The following is a 24,548-nucleotide window of genomic DNA, read 5'->3' as shown; positions in this document are numbered from 1 at the left end:
CATGCTCTGCCTATTGCTACAGCATCACAGAGCTGCTAGCATGTCTGTACACTGGTTTTGTTATGTCAAGGACATACATTCATTTATTCAACATTTTGCCTTTCAACGCTATTCAAATAATAATAATAATAATAATAATACATTTGATTTATATAGCACACTTTAAAAACAACGTCATCTCAAGGTGCTTCACAAAGCTATAAGGAGAACATAATAAAACAAATAAAATAAAAAGATATCTAAGGAGCATATTGAATAAAATATGATAATATAAAAAACAAAAGGTTAAGAGCATAAAAGGTTTAAAATGAAATAAATAAAGTAAAGGACAATCTGTAAAATGCGGTGCAGAACAGGTGGGTCTTGAGGCATTTCCTAAAAACTGAAAATACCACAAAAGACATGCCACATGTCCAATTTTCAGTACTTGTACAAATTCATGTGCATGTGGCTCAGTCAAAGGTCAGGGTTAGAAAAAAACCCATACAAATGTGTCTCATCTTTCTATACCTCTATGGACAGGGTAACTGAGGGGATTAGCATACTGATGTATGTCTAAGTAACAATAAAGTTTACAACCTTAAAACTATTTGAGGAAGCCTGATTTCAGAACAGCGATAATACGTTGGAAGATAACAAATTGTATATATGAGATGTAGTAAATTAGTTTGTTTCACTCAATTCGTTCAGATAAGTTCTTGTTAAACTTTCGTATGAAATACACAGCATGGCAGCATTGCTCCTGAAATCTTATGCACACATGTAACTCCCCCACACATGTGCATCAAGTAATCTCCATCCCCATGCATTTAGGATTATATTCATATATTTACATTTAACAAATGTAAGTAGCAGCAACCCATGGACCCCGAAGCTGTGATTTGAATAATTTGAGCGATTAAAGGCATGCGTTGAATTTCTTCTTTTTCCAACACTGAGGCAGAAAAGTGATTAAGGAAATGTTTTCTAACATTAGGTTTTAAGACCTCTTTTAATCTCTTAATAATCCCTCAGTACATCACACACGTTTTTTTCCTGTGTATAAGAGCAGTAATAAGTAACACATGTTATGTTGTTATGCTCTACATCCCCTCTTCTCTTAAACCCTCTTTTTTTCAGACAAAAGATAATGGTCCACTTTTTCGTTACACAATTTTTGTTTTCTTTCACACTTTATCTCCTTCCCTTCCCTTTTTCTATCAACTGTCTTCCACCCTCCATTTTGTTTTTCTCGAACATTTCTCATTCATTCCCGATCCCCTCGAACCATTCCTTGTGTTATTCCCATTCCCCTCCATTTAACTATGTGTACGATAGCCTCCACTATCTGGCCCCCTCTTTCTCCTTCTGTCACTGCTGGGTCTCTTTCTCCAAACGACGTCCCTGCCTATATTGTGAGGCAGTGGGGCAGGCAGAGAGGCAGGCTGGGCTACGGGTCGTAATTATGGTGCTAGCTTCTATAAAAAGCCTGCAGGCAGCTGAATCGATATCTCCTGTTGTTGCACCTTACTCAGAGAGAGCGACTGAGCAGCTCTCTGCTGCGTCTGAGCTCTGCATGTGTGTGTTCCTTGAATCTGTGACTATCAGTGTGAATCTTAAATGGTAGTGCATGTACCCTGGCAGGCCTTGTCTTAACTGCTGTTGTGACCCCACCTTCCTCTCGAGGAGCCAATTCTGTTCTTTTATTTCTAGATATATAAATGTAAATATAACATGAGGAAGAGCACAAGCAAACAAAAGAAACCAACCAGAACCGACTAAAAATTAAATCACAATACTTAAAGTAAAAAAAATAGGGCTGTGTCACAATTACGATTCCATTGTATTCTACACTGCCATGTTTTGCATTATAATGTTGGTTCACATCACACGCAGCTGCTGTGCCCTCACTGGAAGTGACAAATACTGTTGTTAACTTGCTAGCTTGCAAACAAAGTGGTACAAAATCATTACAGAATGCTCAATTAACCTATTGCACTTAACGGTGGCTTCTTTTTGGCCCTAGTGTACAGGTAGGTGTATCAAATCTAGAGCTTTATTTGGTATTGCTTTGTTCACCTGAGGAAATGCAATTGCAGCTGGCTGCGCCACGTTTTCACGTAGCAAAGATAGCAGTTGTTGAGTGTGAAAGAGTCAAGCATACCACACACAACTTTATGAACGTTATGAGTGCACTATTCCGGTACTCCAAGTGCACTGCATTCTGTTTGCATTTGAATGCAATTATAAGAACAAAACTACGCCAATTGAGATACAGCATAGAAGTAACAATCCAAAAATAAATATCTCATAATGCATTAATACTCAGGCATGCATCAGAAGGGGCCAGGTGCAATTCCTCAACCATATTCTTTAGCTCTAGATCAGGGGTCTCCAACCTTTCTTCATCTGAGAGCTACTTTGAAAAAATGAAAGTGACCAAGAGCTACTTGCATCACATCGCTTACTTGTATCACATAGCACTCATCAGTTGAATTAAGCTACTTTGGTACACGTGTGAAATTGCAATACCCAAAGCTTATCAAAAATCTTTACTTCACATCAAGGTCCAAGAAAACGACAATTTCTCACATATTATTATGGCCCACATATAAGTACATCACTGAAGATTCACATAAATGTCCTTAATCACCACCTTACAAGCACAAGCACAAGTGTAAAATAAGTGGCATTCACTATTTTTCACTGTTAGTGAGATGACTGGCGCTGCATGGAGTCCACCATAGAGGTGCTGGAGTGTACCCACTTAGGTTCACTCTAATAGTCATTTAAATGTTCATCACTCAGTCTTGTTCTGTATTTAGATTTCATGACATTCATGTCGGATTGACACTGAAAAGTGCAAGTGACATTCAATTATAAACCATAATAAATCAATTGTATAGGTCTAGCCTCCCTATATACAGTGGGGCAAAAAAGTATTTAGTCAACCACCAATTGTGCAAGTTCTCCCACTTAAAAAGATGAGAGAGGCCTGTAATTATCATCCTAGCTATACCTCAACTATGAGAGACAGAATGGGGGGAAAGAATCCAGGAAATCACATTGTAGGATTTTTAAAGAATTTATTTGACAATTATGGTGGAAAATAAGTATTTGGTCAATAACAAAAGTTCATCTCAATACTTTGTTATATACCCTTTGTTGGCAATGACAGAGGTCAAACGTTTTCTGTAAGTCTTCATAAGGTTTTCACACACTGTTGCTGGTATTTTTGCCCATTCCTCCATGCAGATCTCCTCTAGAGCAGTGATGTTTTGGGGCTGTCGCTGGGCAACACGGACTTTCAACTCCCTCCAAAGATTTTCTATGGGGTTGAGATCTGGAGACTGGCTAGGCCACTCCAGGACCTTGAAATGCTTCTTACGAAGCCACTCCTTCGTTGCCCGGGCGGTGTGTTTGGGATCATTGTCATGCTGAAAGACCCAGCCACGTTTCATCTTCAATGCCCTTGCTGATGGAAGGAGGTTGTCACTCAAAATCTCACGATACATGGGCCCATTCATTCTTTCCTTTACACGGATCAGTCGTCCTGGTCCCTTTGCAGAAAAACAGCTCCAAAGCATGATGTTTCCACCCTCATGTTTCACAGTAGGTATGATGTTCTTTGGATGCAACTCAGCATTCTTTCTCCTCCAAACACGTCTAGTTGAGATTTTACCAAAAAGTTCTATTTTGGTTTCATATGACCATATGACATTCTCCCAATCCTCTTCTGGATCATCTAAATCAGGGGTGCCCAACCAGTCGATCGCGATCGACCGGTCGATCGCAGCGAGATTCCCAGTCGATCGCGATATGTGTCTAAAAATAGAACAACAATATTCTGTTTTATCGTTAATGTCCTATAAAATAATCTTCCCGTGCCAGAATAATGCACTTGAACGCACCAAAGCTTTGTGATTGGCCGGCGTGACCCCATGTGTGGGGGCGTGGCTGTTGGGCAGTGGGCACTATTTCGCTGACGTTCTCCGTGTCAACAGGAGAGACAGCCTGCACACACACAAGACCGCAATTATGGCAGAAGCAAAAAAGCCCAAAATATATCATTTTCACTCCGAGTGGGAGGATGATCATTTTGTATCTATTCCAATTCAAAGTCCATCTGTCTCATCTGCAATGCGAGCGTGGCTTTATCGAAGAAGGGTAATTTAGGAACGGCATTTCAAAACAGTGCTCAAACGCTACGAGACGGAATTCCATCCTAATTCTGCCCTACGCTCCAAAAGGGGAGGGGCCTGAAAGGACGGCTAAATGCACAGCAGTCCATTTCCACCAGGCCCAACAACAAGAGCAAGGCTGCGACCATAGCATCTTATCGTGGCAGTCACGTTCTTGCGAAACACATGAAGTCTTTCAAAGACGGCGAAGTTGTGAAAGAAGCTTTCCTGGAGGCTGCCGACGCGCTTTTGGGGACAGTAAAAATAACAGAAGCATTTCAACAGGTTTTTGATCTAATAAAAACTCAAGTTAGATACCGTTATTAATCAGCTGTAAGTTTTAATTTGTTTGAACTTATTCATTATAATTATTGTACAAAATGGTATAAGAATGCAAACTTAAATTGATTATAGTCTATTATCAATTCAGGTTAAGAAACTAGTGTTGCTTGCATCCTATTTTAAAAGGCATTTCTTTTTATACTCGACTAAAATGCAACAAAAAAAGGGTTTGATTCTATTAATTTTGTCTTTTTTATTGCACTTTGGCAGCAGATTCCTGTGTAGCTTCAGATCTGAGTTGTCTTATTACTAGTAAGCCTCATTTATACTTTTGAAGCAACACTATTTGTATATAATGGCAAAGAAAGGGTTCAGTCTTTTCTTTTTTTCGTGTATCATGTGGCAGCACTGTTCAATGTTTCTTGAAAACATTACCCACTGTAGTATGTGACGTGTGAATAAACTCCAACTCTGTATCAACAACACTGTTGTGTAACTTCAGTTAAATACTTGTATGTGTGTAGATTAGAAAGAGGTAAAATAAAGGATCTGCAGTATTTTATGGAGTATTAAAGGTCAGTTTTATACAAGTAGTGTGTATTTACCTGGCAGTCAGTAATGGCTACGCCTCTCTATTTGGAGTGGTAGATCTCGGCAGACTGGCAACTTTAAAAGTAGCTCTCGGTTCAAAAAAGGTTGGGCACCCCTGATCTAAATGCTAGCAAACTTCAGACGGGCCTGGACATGTACTGGCTTAAGCAGGGGGACACGTCTGGCACTGCAGGTCCCAGCTCCTTTGGTCCCAGCTCTCTGCAGGTCATTGACTCGGTCCCCCCGTGTGGTTCTGGGATTTTTGCTCACCGTTCTTGTGATCATGTTGACCCCACGGGGTGAGATCTTGTGTGGAGCCCCAGATCGAGGGAGATTATCAGTGGTCTTGTATGTCTTCCATTTTCTAATAATTGCTCCCACAGTTGATTTGTTCACACCAAGCTGCTTACCTATTGCAGATTCAGTCTTCCCAGCCTGGTGCAGGTCTACAATTTTGTTTCTGGTGTCCTTTGACAGCTCTTTGGTCTTGGCCATAGTGGAGTTTGGAGTGTGACTGTTTGAGGTTGTGGACAGGTGTCTTTTATACTGATAACGAGTTCAAACAGGTGCCATTAATACAGTTAACAAGTGGAGGACAGAGGATGCTCTAAAAGAAGAAGTTACAGGTCTGTGAGAGCCAGAAATCTTGTTTGTTTGTAGGTGACCAAATACTTATTTTACCGAGGAATTTACCAATTCATTCATTAAAAATCCTACAATGTGATTTCCTGGATTATTTCCCCCCATTCTGTCTCTCATAGTTGAAGTGTACCTAGAATGAAAATTACAGGCCTCTCTCATCTTTTTAAATGGGAGAACTTGCACAATTGGTGGCTGACTAAATACTTGTTTGCCCCACTGTATGTGTGTGAAATTGTTCCATCCTCAAAAACAAAACACTAATGCTTCTGCAGTCTAGCTGCAGCTTCTAGCAACGGTCTTCTGTTAAAAAAAAGTACACTGAAGGTCCTGAATGTGGCATCACACACATGACTTGAGTCTGCACACAGCAGACAACAGGAGTATTTACAACAGCATATACAAACTAAAGTACTGCATGTGGGTGCTCACTTACATTATTTGTCTTACTGTTACATGAATCCCATGAATGTATGAGATTAAGTTAGCGTCATCATATCTCAATCAGTGATTACGTGAATAATAATAAAGTTTCTATCGGGTCACTATCAGCCATTATTTTCAGGGAGGGGGCGGGGTTTGGAGGAACAGAGGAGACGGTGATCGCGGAAGTTTTCCTCCTGCCTTCACAAACTTTACACAAGTATTTATCAACTGAAAATAGCAAGAGGACATTCATACTCTGCAATCCAAGACTTGATTAAATCCACCAAAAACCTGACATGCTGCTAACGCGAGTATTTAAAAAAAAACATAAATCCATGTGTGTCTGAGCCGCAGCGACACGGACTGATTCAGGTGCATTTATTGTCGTCGGATTTGTTCTACACAGTCTGTGAACCGCGAGCGGCGAGCTGCTGAAAAGCTGCCCACGAGCAACCGGTAGCTCGCGATCGACGTGTTGGAGACCCCGCTCTAGATGGACTGTGATTGGCTGCAGGTCCCTAGATTCACCAGTTGCACCTTCACCTATGGGGGCATGTAACAGCAGCACTTAATTCGTTGGAGCAGAACATCCTTCTGAGCTTGCCATTGTTGTACTTTACAAAAAGCTCAGCCCTGCTTCCCCCAGGCACAGAACGTGCACACCCATGTGGCAATTAATATTAAAGTAGCCCTGTTAGGAGAATTGACATTTTCCTCTATCTTTGCACTGTTGTTATATTATGTTTAACAAATAATGTTATACAAATATATGCTGAGCTTTTGCTGGCAGATTTAATTGACCATGTGATATTGATACTGATTTGCACTGCTAATAATACTTTCTGTGGTATGAAAGGCAACAGCTTTTTTCCCTGGGTAAGCTTTGTTAGGAATTGTGCTTAATAGAGGGTTCACTCCAGGGCAGGAAGCCATGTCTGATCAGCTGTGCACAGTGGCGGCGCCAGGGTATGGCTGGGGTAGGCTACAGCCATACCAATAAATGGCTTAGCCCTACCTTAGCCCGACCATGAAAGTAAGCATGTTGAGAACACGGATTGCGAAAATCGTGTCCATAACGGAGCGTCCACACTACAGCTTCAAAAAAAGCTTGGAGCTGGGCGTGTCTGTAGCTTGGGGATTTTATTCAAGCAATGCGACCAACAACCAATCACATGAATCTCCCGCCCCCGACATACAAAGCAAAACCCCCCGGGGATTTTATGGGAGCAATATATATATATAAACTCCCCAAACAGGCGAAAACCTACCAGTTTCCCCCACTGTCTCTGCCACCTCCCTCCATGCCTGGTTCCTCCGGTTTGTATCCCGGTAGGTGAAGAGGGTCTGGTCATACAAAACCGGGTGATTTGCTACAGCGATAATTAGTTTCTCCTCCAACTTTTTTTGAAATCTAGAAATGAACGGCGGGATATCTCTCCCAGCTTAGACGCGGTTTGATTGGCTACAGCTTGAGCTGTCAGATTTTCCGAAACGGGATTTGATTGGCTGGCGCCGGAGACGGCGGAGACGGACCGCTCTGCTACCCACAATTCAGTTCGGCGAAAAAGCGAGGCAACGTGACGTCACCCCATTCAAAGTGAATGGGCAGATTGGAGTTGTCGACGCTGTCGATGCTGTAGTGTGGATGGGCCGTAACACACAAACTGATACTGCTGTAACAACAAGTGCATGTAACAACAAGTGCACGTTTCTGACGCAATATGGTTGAGACCACTCGGGCTTATGCTAGAGGGGTGTAAGGAATAGTCTAAGTAGTGGGGGAGGTTTATACACTAAAGGTGTGAACATTCTCTGGCGTTATAATATCAGCGCGGCCGCGGTCAGATCAAAATGCCTCCAAATGCAATTTGAATAGACCTACAGCCAATCAGAGCAACGAAACGTTGGGTCTGCTGCGTCGTGCATTACTGATATGTCGATACGTCACGTTCACAGTGAAAAGTCCCCAAACTCGCGCCGAGTAAATTGCAGACAGACAGCAGAATTTCTAGGATTAATTGTATATTTCGGATGGATAGATGTGTTCTTAAACGCCCTCGCATTGAGGTACAAGTCGAACAGGTGCCAGAGTCACAAGACCCACCTGAAGAGTGAATAGTGAGTTTTGAATATATTTTGTAATAGTCATTTGAAAAAATGTTTTGTGTGACAATAGAGACACAGGCCACCTGTTGTGTGCTGTGTCAGTCTCTCTCTGTTTACCTGTGTCTGTCTCTGTCTCTCTCTCTGTCTCTCTCCCTCACTCTCCCTCTCCCTCTCTCTCTCCCTCTCCGTGTCAATTCTATATGCCAACTTTTCTTGTTTCTGCCGCTGCGTAGCATGTTGTAACAACGTGGAATTAGCAGAATAGGCTATTGTATTGTTTAACTCACACCTGTTGCTCTCGATGTAATTTAGCTGATAAAAGGAGACTAATAAAAGCTAATAAAAGCCTCAAGGGTGGCGATATAGCGTGTATGTAATTACATTACAAATACTGACTTGAGCCCCACCACTGTATGGGTTAGCCCTACCATAGATTACCCAACACAAATACTCTGGCGCCGCCACTGGCTGTGCATGATTGAGGAGCTGATTTGTTGTGGAAGACTGTGCTGTTATATATTGGACATTTTACACAATTATTTTGGGGAACAACTCACCCCAGGCGTATCTCTCTCTCTCTTTTTCAGTCTGGTGCTCTTGCAGTTATTTTCTTTGACTGCTACTTCGGACATGTTTCCAGCTTCTGGAGCGCCAATTGTATTGCCTCAAAGCAGGTTATCTTCAGGTTAATTACTCAGGAGCGGCTCATTACAAAGCAGCCAAGAGTGTACAAATAGTGTGAAACCTGGCTATCTGTGTGTGTGTTTAATTGCTTGAACACAATAGTCATTCTTGGCAGTGTTGTTTAGCAGTGGTCCATACGATACCAAACCGCTGGCATGGAATGGATATTCATTTTTCTGTCATTTATTTTCAAAATACGTTCAAAAATGTCTGCTGGAGCCTGTAATGTTATTTGTATTGTAGTGAAATGTCTGAAACTGCAAGAAGTCAGGGTCAGTTCAGTTATAGAAAGTTAGCAGTGAACATCAAAAAGTTTCTCCTTTATAATAACAACATTGTACAGTCTTTTAGTCTCTCTGCCATACACTTTTTGAAGGAGATTTCTCTTTCCTGTAGTTTGTTATATAGGTTTTAGTGCATGCAAATGGTCTGCAAAGGCTAAAATCCCAAAGTGATTCACCTAAGATTTTAAAAGAACAGTTCAAATATAATGAAAATAATGATACAATTAGATATTGATGAAAATGAAAACATATGGCAAGGCAAGTGATTCATTATATTGTATAATTACAGTGAGATGATGAATAGCCCCAAGTTTAATAAAGGAAATAACGGTGCACTATGGGAGATGTATCTACCACAGGACAACAATTCATCACATTTAGTTCACCATTTGTTTTTCTATTTTCATTCCATACAATCCCTAAACAACGGACTGGAACAATGAAAATCACATCAACCCTTTTTCAATAATGGCTGTATGTCCTTGGACTTGCAGCGAGGGCAGGCAGAGAGCAGATGTGCTTCAGCATTTTAATCACAATGATGTGAAACAGTCAAACAGCCAATTACATACACATGTATTTAAATTATGAGAGCCTGAGCAAGACAGGTGCCTTCTCTCTCCACTCTTATCACATCAGGCGAGAGCAGTGGGAAGAGGCCTCTGTGTTGAAAGGCCTTATCCACTATTGACACTAGCCTTCTGGGGGAGATGGATTTATTTATCTTGCAACAACATTTTTTTATTCATTAGGATAATTTAAAAGTCTACCAAAAATACAAAGTTTCAGTTGTCCTCTCTCTGTGTAACGAGCATGTATACAAAAAATATTGATACATAAATTGGTACCATAGCAGTCAAAATAAAATTCAAATGTACTTCCAAGCCACAGTAAACACTATTTCCACTTGGTCAAAAATTAACATTTAGGGGCTTTCTGTATGTCAATATTTAAAACAGTAAGTCTAAACTATAGTGAATTAGAACATTTAAGTCTCACGTTAGCTAACAGTGGCTAACATTAGCATGATACGTTTTTTTATCTTTGGACAAGCTACGAGAGGGGTCTGCCTGCAGACCTCCACTCTCAGGACAGTTCCGGTGCAGACCTCCACTCTCAGGACACCTCCACTGTCAGTACAGGAAGTGCACGCTAAGAATTCCAAAATAAAATCAACACTATCAGTACAGTGCCACTTTCCAAACAGGAAATGCACGCAAATACAAAATAAAATCGGATCGTGACACTTATTATATACATATGTATATATCTATAATTGACTATATATAGATATATCGGACACCTTGTATTGTAGTTACTATCAGTACAGCCGCAGCGCCACTTTCCGAACAGGAAATGCATGCAAATACAAAATCAAATCGTACTGACACTTATTATATACATAAAGTATATATAGATATATATAAAAATAGGGACACCTTGTATTGTTTACTCTCAGTACAGCACCACTTTCCGAACAGGAGATGCACGCTAATACAACATAAAATAGCACTGACACTTATTATCTATATAGATATATCTATATAGATATATAGATATATTTATATATATAAATACGACATCTTGTATTTTAGTTACACCCGCTAGACAACAGTGGAAGGTTCGAGAAACAACCGTGTTTGCCGGGTGCACCGCGGCGGAGGTTCCAGCTGGGAACCTCCACCCCGCTGCGGGACGCGTGGGACCCCTGGACGGTGCGTCTTGGTCACGCTTCATATCGGCCGGCGCGGAGGCCCTCCGACAGTGGGTCGCGTTTGCCATTCGATCAGTGAGAGGAGAGGAGAAAAATGCAACAAAAATTGTCAAAATCCGTTAATATATGGATGAGTGTGTGGGGGGGGGGGGCTGGACACAGGCCGTGGGGGGACACAGGCCGTGGGGGGACACCCGAGACCGGGCGAAATAGCCAAAACCGGGGGAAAGTGAAAAATAGTGTCCGGAAATAGGCACTCGTGAGGCGGGCAGAGTCCCTGTCAATCAATCAATCATCAATCAATGTTTATTTATATAGCCCAATATCACAAATGTTACATTTGTCTCAGTGGTCTTCACAGTGTGTACAGAATATCAGTATGACAATACGACACCCTCTGTCCTTAGACCCTCACATCGTACAAGGAAAAACTTCCAAAGAAAACCCAGTTTTAAAGGGAAAAATGGGAGAAACCTCAGGGAGAGCAACAGAGGAGGGATCCCTCTCCCAGGACGGACAGACGTGCAATAGATGCCGTGTGTCAACTCCCATTACATTCCTCCATGGTGTCATTTGAGCAAAAAACTTTTACGAGAACCAGGCTGGGGGGGTCAAAAGGGCTTGACCAAGGCCGACCCAAAGTGCACGGTGGTCGGACTCATCACCTCCGTGATGAGTCTCCGTTGTGACTTGAAAACTTCCATCAAACGAGTCCTTCGGTGGGCGGGAAAAAAACGCGTCAGAATCGTCACTTCCTGTACTGACAGTGGAGGTCTGCACCGGAACTGTCCTGAGAGTGGAGGTCTGCAGGCAGGCTCCCATGCAAGCTACAGTTTCCCACAAAGGCCTTAACATTGACTCTTCTTTATTCAGACAATGTTTGCTGCAATATTTGTAATGGGCAATGCAGAGCCAGCCTGATTATTACAATATTATATATACAATTAAACATTTGAATGTTGGACTTATCTATTAAAACTGACATTAAATCAGTAAAGTACAGAAAGGAGGGACCATGTAGTACCATTACCGCATTCCATGTACGGGTATCTGTTCAAATGTGAACGTCACCCAACCACACATATATGACATCATGCTTGCTGTCGGAATCTCTGCCATGAATACAATTGTTTGAATACACTCAGGCAGCCGGTTAACAGTAGCACAACATCAAAACACTTTTTTTTCCTGTAGTGAAGATGATCATACTATACATCTAGAGATGTCCCGATCCGATCACGTGATCGGGGATCGGAGCCGATCACGTGATTTTCAAAAGATCGGAATCGGGAGAAAAAAGTCGGGGATCGGGATTTTTTTACATTTTTTTATATAAAATATTTTTATTATTTTATTTCATGTTACAAAACAAAAATGACCATGTTCACGTCTTAAAGTCATCCTGAGGCCTTAGTTTTGTTTAAAAATTACACAACATCATGTTTGTGTTGCTTCTTTTGAGCTTGTTTTCAGACCTGGTTGCTTATTTCTCTCAAAGAGTGGGCGCAGTGTCTAATAGTAGCAGTAAGCTAAGGAGAGGCTACGTTCAGCTGGTGACTCGGGAGTCGGGACAGAGAAAATGTCAGCAGTTTGGAAGTATTATAAAATTGAAAGTGAAGGCAGTGTAACAGCCAGATGCAATGTTTGCAAGGTGGAGGTTCCGCGTGGTGGAAAGAACAGAGCTACGTTCAACACGACCAATCTAATACGCTACCTGAGAAACAAACACCAACAACAACACGACGAGTGCACAGCGGCCACTCAGGTAACGGCACTGAAACAACCAACACTTTCAGAGACTTCTAAAAGGAAAGAGAAACTGCCCCAGAACAGTGAGAAGGCCAACACAATAACAGCCAAGATAGCTGAATTCATCGCGTTGGATGACCAGCCATTATCGGTTACCTTTTTCTCTCATAATGCATTGTATAAAGATCGGATCGGGAAAAATCGGTATCGGCAGATTGTCAAAATCAAATGATCGGAATCGGATCGGGAGCAAAAAAAGGTGATCGGGACATCCCATCTACATTTGATTTGATATTTCTGTGTTATTTATTTTATTGTGCATGACTCGTTTTTTAGAGCATCACCTGCACATAAGAGATCAAGTCTATTTCACAAAGTGGTGGAACTATCTGCCAACGCTGCCACTGAGAAAACAGTGCAAATGTACAGAGCTGTATACAGTATGTACCAACACAAACCACCAGCCAGCCACCCACACAAATACACACACACACGCACGCACACGCACACACACACACACACACACACACACACACACACACACACACACACACACACACACACACACACACGCACCTTGTTCTGTATCGACTCTGCTGTGAGATGTTTATACTCAAATCTAAATTGCCTAGCTGTGTCCCACTGCTTCAGCAGCATTATTTAACACACACAAAACTGTTATTATGCACCCTCTTCATTCACACACAAACAGAGGAGAAGCAGCACTAGAGCTAGGGCAAGAGTAATTGTGATTCACACAGGATCAAGGGGAGATTGTTAGTGTGGATGGGGGAGATGGAGCGGATGAGTGGATAGCAGGCCAAATTAAAATGAGAAGCTCTCACATTGGGATCAATTGGAGAAGAAAAACACTGCTGTGCGATGATGAGTAATTATATGGCTTTAATCAAGATCCAATTCTAATGTTAGCACTTTGAACAACTACCCAACCATTAATACTAAAACCACTGCTTGGGGAGAAATATGATAGCTTCTTTAATACATGCTGGGGTTCCTGTGTTTTAAAGCCTGGCTTCCATCTTGCAAGGCAAGGCAAGTTTATTTATATCGCACCTTTCAACACAAGGCAATTCAAAGTGCTTTGGTGCGATTGCAGCCAATTCTCTAAATGGGGGCGCTCAGGTGAGGGCACCATAGAGATGCTGATAAGCTCATATGCCTGATATTAGACACCTCTGCAAAAGAAAAACCGGTAGCTGGTGATGCTGGCGGTGCTATATTGATGTGAATTATGTTGGATGGTGAGTGTAAGAGTTGACTCTCACACTGCAGTACTTGAGTTGTAATGAATACAAACACATGCTGATATCGGAGTTCAGGACAGGTTCATCCAGGCCCCTGTCATTGACTAACACACATTTGAGGGGAAAACAACTATTAACAGTAATTATCTTGGAAACTTGGAAAAATATATGAGTAAATATGTCTGTACCATAGTGCTGTGGAAATCCAAACGTTATCTAATCAGAAATTATATCAAGCTTGATTGTGAAGTAAACGGCAGACATGTATACAGTGACTATGTCTTTTACTTGATTATTAGTTGCAGGTTAATCAGCCCTTCTTCAAAAGTTAAATTACATAGAGGAATATGCAAGAATCACAGTCTGGCGAAAATAATGGGAGTTGTCTACTGCAATCACTGAATCACCCAATCATTTATTTCTGCTGTACTTAACCAACACATCTCAGCTCCTTTTATACTTGGTGTTCACAGTTTGTGATTTTCAACACAAAATTGGTTGTTTGTCAATCAGATCCAATCAAAAGATTGTATGTATTATACTGCATTTTGGTTGCTCATTGGACCAAATGGAGAATTTATTACTGGAAATGTTTTATCTTTATGGACATGCGAACCTCATAATGTGAGATGCTGCCCAAGATTTGTTCAAACACTCCACAAAAGGAGACACACTTGAAACAGGAACATTGTGCACATGGGACATGTTTGTCACATGCTCCATGTTTGTCACATGCTCCATGTGAGTCACATGCTCCATGTGTGATTACACCAATCAAGGTGTTAAAGGCTGAAAACACTTTGCCAGCCATCACATCACACTACATATCCATAAGGTTCTTTTGCATAGATCACACGTATTAATAAACCCCGCCCTGACATATCTCATACATTAGTATCATATGGTATGAGCATATGGACGTACACCATTTTTATGGACACTGTTAATACATTAAATACCAGGCATTTTAGTGTCCTTAATTGACCACTGTTTTTAAATGGAGATAAATAAAGTGGTTTGGAGATTAAAGAACAAGATGATAATACAAGGTGACTGTAATTCAGTTGTCAGGTATTGAAAGCAAACCAGACACTGCAGATTAAACATGGCTGTCTTCAGCCCCAAAGACAGAGCATACTTAGTCATGTTGCCATCTCTGGTTACAGGGTCAACATTAATACTGAATCAACGCTGTCCCATCCTCAACATCGGTCTCTGCCTGCATTGCTTTCCAACTACCGCCTCTTTAATGAGACTGATGTCACTAGCATGCCGTTGACTCATAATCTCATTCAGTTAGTGCCACAACAGTAATTGTATATTACATAAAAGATGTGTTGAAGGGTTGTTCCTTTAGTACACTTAGTCATCGACATTAACGTCATCGCATATTTATAGCTTGTATATGCTTGACAGGGACTCGAGCAGAGCTGTGGGCTGGCATTTGTTTCAGTTTTGTGAAGTAAAGTTTGTGAGAATGAGTATAATATTTAAAAAAAGATGCATCTAAAATCTGGAAATAGTTGGTACCTTTTGGTTGAGCATTAAACTGCAGTGACTGTAACTGGCTCCATAAAGACCCCAACTTTATTGAAATCTATATATTACAATGTATCTGTGTCTGCTTGTTCCTCTCAATTATTTAGTGGCAAGTGTCTACATAACTGACAGGTGTTGTTTAGCAACTAGCTTTTAGTTAATGCACATTACCAGTTCTGATGACTACTGCACAGATTTATCAATAAAATAATAAAATTCAAGGGTCCCTGATAGAATTATAATTTTCGGCTGAATTGACAACTGTCACTTGCTGATATGTCAGACAAAAATGATTTTAACCTTGGCTTGGTCTCCTTCTGACTTGTTATTGTTTTAAGCCGAGTTATTTTGAAACAAGCCACTTAAAGGGGTGTTAAATACACACGTGTTGGCTAAACATTGATCGTTAGATAAGACTGTAAGCCACATGTCCGTGTCCACAATAACCCTCCTTACAGGTTGATAACCCGTGTAGAAGAAGTGGAAATAAAGAAACAGCATTATTCATTTTAAGGACATGGCTATCATATCAAGTATCATTTATTTTGTCATTGTTTTATTCAACCCAGTTGCCAGGCTTAAATATGTTTAGGTTGAGGACTAACCACTGTATTTAACATAATAGTTTCTCAAGTAACAATTGTGTGAATAATGCTCGATTCCCTGAATCCAAGGCCTTAGCTGCTCACAATACAGTCATAGGCTGTGCCTGAACATATTGTGTGTTCTGGGATGATGCATTTGATAATTGATACAATTAAAGCCTCCAACCAGGGTGCAACATAACTTTCCCTATGCTAAATACTAGTAATGTTTTGTCCAAGCACTAAGTTGTATACAATTGTTGTTTTTCCGCTGGTGGGTGATGCAAATCTACTTGCAAATATGTGTGCCTCCTGTATGCTAAACCTGTGAGTGAAACTAAAATTAGGATTGGTATGTGTCTGAAATAGCAATTTACTGCTCATTAGAGTTCCCGAAGGTCTATCTTCAAAGTGCAGTGAGGCAGTGAACATTGCCATCTATCCGAAGCATTCTCCAAACTGAAAGAAAAGTAGAGCTTGTAAGGCTTGTACATTTAATTTGAACCAACTCTAGATAACATCGACCCTCAGGTTTGATTCTTTTGTGATAAAGAAAACCCATGCTCACCCAGCAGTTATTCATGACTGTAAAAACAAGCTGACCAAAATGAAGTGCTTGGTGTGATGTCTCTACGTCTGATATACTGTATATCAAATTAAGTATAAGATTGTACAAAGCTCAATATGCTTTGTTCCGGTGTTTGCTCATCAAATATCATGTAGGTGAGAGCCCTCTTAAGTAGCTGATGTTCCATTCCTCATTAATCCATGTTTGCTTAAATGTTCAACAAGTAATTAATGCATAGGACAAACAACATTTCCATTGTTTCTAACGGTGACCTTACTTTATGTGTTCGTATTTCCTGCTGAGAATATTACACACTCAGTATTGGTGTTTATTTTGATATGAACCAAATTATGTTTTGATCCACAGCAGGGTAAACTGGTGATAAATAATCTAAAGTTGTAGTTGTTGTTGATAAGGTAAGCAGAGGTAGTTGACCAACAATGCTGGACATGGCTCGTTACACTTACACATGCACATCACAGTTATCCTTTTGACATGACATGCTATCCCATGCTGTGTTTTCTTTAAAGCTCACCAATCTGGTTATACTGTACCAACACTTCTAAATCTTGTGAAGCTTTATAGATGTTACAACTGTATTACTTTAAGGATATCTTGCGGGAGATAAAACTGTAGTTTAAACAAGCAAATGTGCATACAAAGCCACATTTCAGTATTATAATTGTCCATTCATGACATTTATTGGCTGTCCCCCACTGGTTTTAAATGGAGCAATCACCAATTGCAACAAGCAGGTCCAACAATTTCTAATTTGTAATGTCTACGTTGTTTCTTGTCAGCCGGCACCAATAGTTTTTGTCTTCTGTATGGATGTAGGTGACTTCACCCTCACATCAGCTTTGTGCTTTTGACAGCATATTATGTGTTTTGATGCGGCCCCAATGTGATGTGAATTTGAATGGGATGTGTACAAAGGCTTGCCTGTCAGGGAGAGAATGATCCAGACTGTCAGAGAGATGATTTGGGTCTGTCGCCAACCATTCCCTTTAAGTCTGCCCTTGAATCAAGCACACGCACATGCACACGCATACACACACCAGTGCCCCCTTCTTGAGTGACTGATTCAGAGACTCATTGCATTTTAAGTGATTTCCCCCCAGGTTCTTTGGCCACAGTGCTGATCTGCTGAACTTCCCTGTTTCCTTTGTTGAAACAAAACAAGAATCAGGCCAGAGCAAGACAACATAGCATACTATAGAATAGATATCTTCAGAAACAGATAAACAAATACTCAAACTTCAGACATCTTAGGCTTGTTGCACCTGGACATTGTTTAACCCTGGTGCAAGTTCTCCATTGGTGCAGTGGTGATATTGTTGTAGTATTGCAATGGTCCCTCGACAAAAAGCAATGGGATTTTTCCATTGGATTAAGGAATATTGCAGAAAAAAAGATCTGTGGCAAATAAACGTCTATGATCTACACATCTTGATCAACAGGATAATCTCCATATATTAAAACTGCTTTTATGAAAAGTGACTAGTAAGTGCAGCTAGAAGAAAATAGCATCAGGCTAATACCGAACTACAGTAACATGATTTCCAATCACACCCGCTTAGCTAAAGGCGTACTTGGGTATTGCGTGATGACATCTAGTACTCTCTTCTAGCCACTTTAGCAACCTGTTTTAAGATATGTAAAAGCTTTAGACATTCAAAATGTCGGTATTAACTGACGTATGTTATGTCGAAGAACAAAATGTGAACATATTTTTAAAAACATTGACGTCAAGGCGAGGGAACGCAGAAGTGTTAAAATGCTAACTAAATCTGTGGTTTAAGACTCATTCCTTCACAGCTCTGAACAACAGAACAATGATATAATCAACTTTTAAACTGCTACCACTGTTATGGGACTGAGGAGCTTTGTAAGAACACATTTAAATAAGTGTGTGAGTATTGCAAGCAAAAAGAACACACTGCTTGACTGAGTGGACAGGCCTGTTGCCCAAGCTCATTGTATCACGACAGGTCCAAAACGGATTTTTCTCTGTGTGGCGTCTCGACGTGGGCGCATAAGCACAAAAGGCCTCCCTACTCCAAGTGAGCTTGAATATTTGTGTTTGACAACCGGGGGGTTTGTCAAACACGGGGGGGGGGGGGGGCCCGCTGATGTAGATTTGGATCGAAGTGAGAAAAAAGGACAGGCAGAGCAACGGGGCTTCCATCAATGGGAAAAAAACATGTTTTACTTTTATTTCCCAGCAAAGTGGTGGAAGGTCATACTGAGTTAAAAAAACGTCCGGCCTAAAAATAATTTATTTTTTTATTTTTTTATTTATCCTTTATTTATCCAGGAATGTCCCATTGAGATACAAGATCTCTTCTTCCAGGGAGTCCTGACCACCTGAATTTGATGCTGATATTACAATAGAAATCCAAGCATTTATATGGTATCCATATGGCTATCAAGATTGGTGAAATGTCATTGGTGTTGGTAACAACTACTTAATTTCTGTACGATTCTGTAAATAAACCTGATCAGACACATGCATTCAGACCTGTCCCCTTATCTCATCACAGTATTAAAGTGTGACACTTACAAACTAGCTCTTGACTAATCTCTTTTCCCAGCAAACGTGAAACAAATACAAGATCGTGGCTTTAGCACAACCGTCCAGGGGGTTATCAAGGTAGCTTTGACCATAAACCAGCCATTGTGCTGTTGGTAATTGCATGAGGAAGTTGTTAAGGATTAAATGTAATACTAAAATAATACAATGTGTGGCACTGGGCACTAACAAAGCCTATAGATAGATATGTTACAATAAATGCCAACATATTGTCCATTTCCTTGTTCAATGTATTACAAAGATAATGGACTTTCTACATTTTCAAATAAGTATTTTTAACTTGAAAATTATTTCTGAAAGCACTAAAGATATACGATAATACTTTAATGGTCAGATCAAGTCTGAAATTTGACTTGCATCCCAGCAGCTCCATGTGTAAAGGAGTGCTTCAGTCTGACTTCAGAATATCAGTGATGGTTCCATCACACAGTATATTGTAAATGTAAAATGCACAACTAATATACAGTATTCGATCTCCAGAACAATCCAGAATGCACCCAGAAAAAGTCTTCAGTGCAGCAATAAAAAAAATACTTCTACCTTTTTCTTTTTTGGATTTTTTTTTTTACAAAAGTGAAGAATTTTATGGACTGAAAGTGAACTTTTGCCTAAGGTCATGAGCTGTCTGGAGTCTTTCCTCCTCAGTGCACCTGAGATCTGTAGCCTGGTTCAACAATCCACATATCAGAGTGCATGGCTGCGGCTGCTGCTGTAGATAAGTCAGTCTATAGCAAGACTGACTGGTTGTTTCTGCACCGATGCTCTCACACTACATGTGAAATGAGATGTGCTCACTCTGCATACTATCAATCTGTTGGCTTTCTGATTGACTTCTCCGTCATATCTGCAATATGTCAAACATTGCTGTTCAGAATAAAGATTTATACTTTCTGTCATTTAGCAATAACCGGAATCTGTATACTTTATTTATGCTTGGGGGGAATTTAGGTTCAGTGCACCGTTTTAAAATAAAATAAAATAAAAATGGTGATATAAACATAAGAAGTTGAAGTAAATGGTGCAATAAAAGATTAGTTGAAAAAAGTATTTTATATAAACATAAGTATTAAAAGAACACATGTGCAAACTGTACTGTACAATATATAACAACAATAAATATATAGAAATCAGTGTTTTACAATATATGTAATATAATAAGAATACAATAATAATATTTGTTATAATACAATACTATTGCAAGAGTTATACTATAACTTGATATGCTGTCCAACTGACATAGACAGATCTGAAATATTATTAACATGTGAAAATATCCTGCTTCAAAAAACATCTGTGTCCACACCAAAAATCCAAAACAACAGGAGAGCAGCTACATGTCTTTTTCTTCCTCCTCCTCTCAGCCACGTAGCAGGTTAAACCTCCGTTCCGTAGCCTCCTACTCTCTATCATTACTCATATCGTGTTTCATTCAAACTGAACACACATTCTGTTCTCCCTCTCAATTTTGTTCTGTTGTGTCCGACAACTGAAGTGAAATATTTGATTGTGGCTCATAAATGTTACACAATCCTGTTGCTGTTGAAGCCAAGTGAGGAAACACGGGTAAATAACAGGTAACTGAAATAATCAGAAATCCGTTAGTGACCCACAGCAGGGCAATTTACAATGTTGCAGCAAAGTAGACAGAGGAATTAAAAGGTAAAATAAAAGAATAGACTAACATATTTAGTAAAGAGGTAAGCACTTATTAATAAAAAAGATATTACACAAATAAAGACACATCTAAGAGAGTAGACAACCTAATTACAGTACAGTAGGTGTTATAATAAGATACATATAAAGATACATTGCAGCTTCTTGAATCAACAAGTCCTCCAACTCATACGACCAAATAGGTCGATTGTTCAAGCGCTTATTACGACCTATAATCACGTTTGAATGTTTTCGACCTCTAGTGCTCCCGTTGACTGCAAACGCTCCGGAGGATCGTTTATTCACAAATAACCCTCTCTGGAAAATCCTAAATTGTAGGACAGTTTGGCCATTCAAATGCTTTTTCATTAGATTTCTAGCGAGAAGTGTATATTGTACTTTTAGAATCCACGTCCAGTGGATGTGTAGGATCTATAGTTTGATAGATATTACGAAGATGATTTGAGGTCTCGCCAGGAAAACGTGTATATGCGGCAGCGTCCATGTAAAGTTAGCGTCAACCCTCACGGGGTGAAAACAGTATTCCGGTCTCGAAGTTTTCATAATAAAACCGTATTCCCCTCACTGTCAAATGATTTTTCAGTGATATCTGCCGTACTCATCCACTAAAACACATCAGTTTATCCTTAATTACACGACATTAATTGGTTTTCACCCTGTGAGGGTTGACGCCAACTTTACATGGATGCTGCGGAAAGACGTAGTATATTAACTTTCTCCTGGCGAGACCTCAAATCATCTTCGTAATATCAAACTATAGATCCTACACATCCACTGGACGTGGATTCTAAAAGTACAACATACACTTCTCGCCAGAAATCTAGTCAAAAATCATTTCAATGGCCAAACTATTCCACAAATTTAGGATTTTCCAGAGAGGGTATTTGTGAATAAACGACCCTCCGGAGCGTTTGCAATCAACGGGAGCATGTTGTTTCTTACACGACCACTAGAGGTTCCACACTTTAAAACGTGACTATGGGTCGTAATAAGCTGCTGAACAATAGAGAGGCGAAGTCCCGCCCATCTACTTCCGACCCATGGGACCTTATTTCGGAAAGATTATGTATTGAAGTCAAAGGGGAAAGAACGATTATCTTTCGATCCCGTTCGATCCACAAATTACACATATATTTGTCAACATTTAAAAAAATAATTTCCAAGTCAAAAAAGTCACAATTTGGTAAAACTGTTGAAATATACATGTAAGACTGAAAAATATGCAACTAGAAAGACTACAAATCCCAGAATCCCGGTCCCGCATGCTGGCTCTTACGGAACCGACTAACTCCCCTTGTGTGTATGTACAGCTCTCAACATGCCCAGACTTCTAGTGATTTCTCCTCGTTTAATACTTTTGGCCTCATTCTGAAAGAAAGAAGTGAAATGTGCCAACGTGACGGCCGTCTTGGTGTGTGGTGCGAGACGGGAGATGTAGTTCATTGAGCGGTTTCACACAAAAAGAAAAGTGTTACTTCACAGTTTTACGACACATTTTTATTTTTTGACTTGTAAAATTATCTTTTAAATTGACAAACATCATATGTGTAATTCGTGGCACAATTCAAACGGGATCGAAAGATAATCTTTATCTCGCCATTGACTTCAATACATACTTTTTCCGAAATAAGGTCCCATGGAGGTCCCCCGGAAAGGGAGCGCCTTCGCCTCTCTATCAACCTATTTGGTCGTTTTTTGTAGGAGGAAAATGTCTTGAATATATACGGAAAATATTTTTTTTTTTTCATTGAAATATAAATACTTTCTAACTTTATTAGGCTCATCCGTTTTACAAGAAGAACAATGTTGACAATTTGCGAGACATAATAGGGTCATTTTGATCTTTGTAGGATGGGTCATATGTGCTTCTGCGCTGTACCTCGAGCTCTGCTGGCAGCACAGTGACTTGTGAACATGTAGTGATTAAATAACTGCTACTGTACCAGATCCAACTGGCTCTGCTTTCATGTTGTGTCATATCCTCCGCCTGCTGCTTTCCACCTGCTTTGAAGGATGCATTTGGGGATTTGACTTCCTCTGGTAACCACACCTGTTATTAACCAAACTGCCACATTCAGTCAATTCTCAAGACTAGAATACAAATACATAACATATAAATGAAGAATTATAACAAAACTATTGACATGTAAAGTTAAACTATGTGCAATTAAAATGCAATAAAGATATTTATATAAACTAAATTGGTAAAGTAAAATGTCCAATCAAATATATAAAGGAAATTAAGTTACATTTTGAATATTGTACTATAATATTTAACATGTACATTACAATATATATATTGGTGTATTAGTATTGGAATAATATTGGAAAAAGAACTTGCCTGTGAATGGATTGCTGTTAAAATCATATCTAAATGCAAACACAAGTCCCTTTTTCACGGCACTAGGCATTTCGACTTTTCTCTCAGGAAACTTCCCTTGTAATAATTGATACGCTGTCATTTCCATTATGCATGTTCTGCTTGGCACAGTTTGACAGCTATACCTTGTAGGATACTGCAAATGATGCAAAACATTATTCTGTATTTATGAACAACATCTCCTCAAACTCATGTTGGCAGTAATACATTCCGAAGGAGGGTAGGACTGCTGCCAGTACATTATGTACAATAACATCAATGAGTATGCTCCTGAATATTTGTATTGTCAGATAACAATGGTCCATACTCAGCATAACTATAATACCAGGGACAGTGTGCGTTCGCCTAGGTGAATGTTGTAGCCAGAAGTTCCTTATTTTACAGTTGAGCCACTTGCTACATATTAAGTCTTTAAATATGAGAGGGGCTTTGGAACAGGGTTTAAGATGATTAGATACATTTGCAATGATCTTGCAATTAAAGCTGCCCTGGTTTTGTTGTAGGATATTTTATGTATTTTTTTAATTGTAGTCACATGCTTTTTGATTGTGTTTGCTAAGATTTCTAACTCGTTGGCACCATGTTGGAAATAAGGGTTTTCACATAGTGTGTTATATAGGTTTTGATGCATGACTGAAATCCCAAAGTTCCTTACAGAGGGAGTTTCTCTCCCACACACTCCCCCCAGCCTGACACTATACCCTAACATTGTGACATCACTATGTACCACTCATGCTTTTATTGGTTAGCACTTCAACACATTATATTTGATAAGGAGCTCTGCTAAGGAGCAGAACATCTCGAAGCAGTTAACCATTCACAGCAGAGCTGGCCAGTTAACCAATCAGAGCAGACTGGGCTCTGCTTTCAGACATAGGGTGAAAAAAGGTGCTGCAGAAGTATGAGGAAAATAAAGAGCTTTTTGAACATGAATGCATGTAAACATGTCACAGTAGAGGCACAACATACAAATATGAAACCTGAAATGAGCATAATAGGGCTCCTTTAAGCTTTGGATACTTTAGTATTGTCTGATAATCTCTCAATCACCACGTCTATCAATCAAAACCTCTGCCATAAGGGCTTCACCTTTTAAAATGTAACAAATTGAAAAAAGTACATTGGCTATTTGAAAGGTGTTCTCTTTCTGACAATTGGAGGAAAATAAACAAGAATCATTTCCTGGAAGCCTTCGTAGATGTGAAGTACAGAGCCAGGCGCAGACCTGTTTTCCTCCTCACCAGTTTTTGCACAGATGTTTCACTCCAAACTTGATTTCCCGAGGTGTGAAGAGAGGCCCAGTAGAGGTG

General features: G+C 39.9%; 1 protein-coding gene across 7 annotated transcripts in view; it reads left to right on the top strand.

Annotated features, from left to right (window-relative positions):
- Positions 1-24,548, top strand: part of stxbp5l (syntaxin binding protein 5L) — a 214,687-nt gene that overhangs the window by 58,277 nt on the left and 131,862 nt on the right. The gene's annotated exons all lie outside the window — the stretch shown is intronic.

Source organism: Pseudochaenichthys georgianus, chromosome 21 (genome assembly GCF_902827115.2).
Source record: "Pseudochaenichthys georgianus chromosome 21, fPseGeo1.2, whole genome shotgun sequence".
NCBI lineage: Eukaryota > Metazoa > Chordata > Actinopteri > Perciformes > Channichthyidae > Pseudochaenichthys > Pseudochaenichthys georgianus.
The sequence above is the reverse complement of the archived record's forward strand: the minus strand, read 5'-3'. Positions and strand labels throughout refer to the sequence as shown.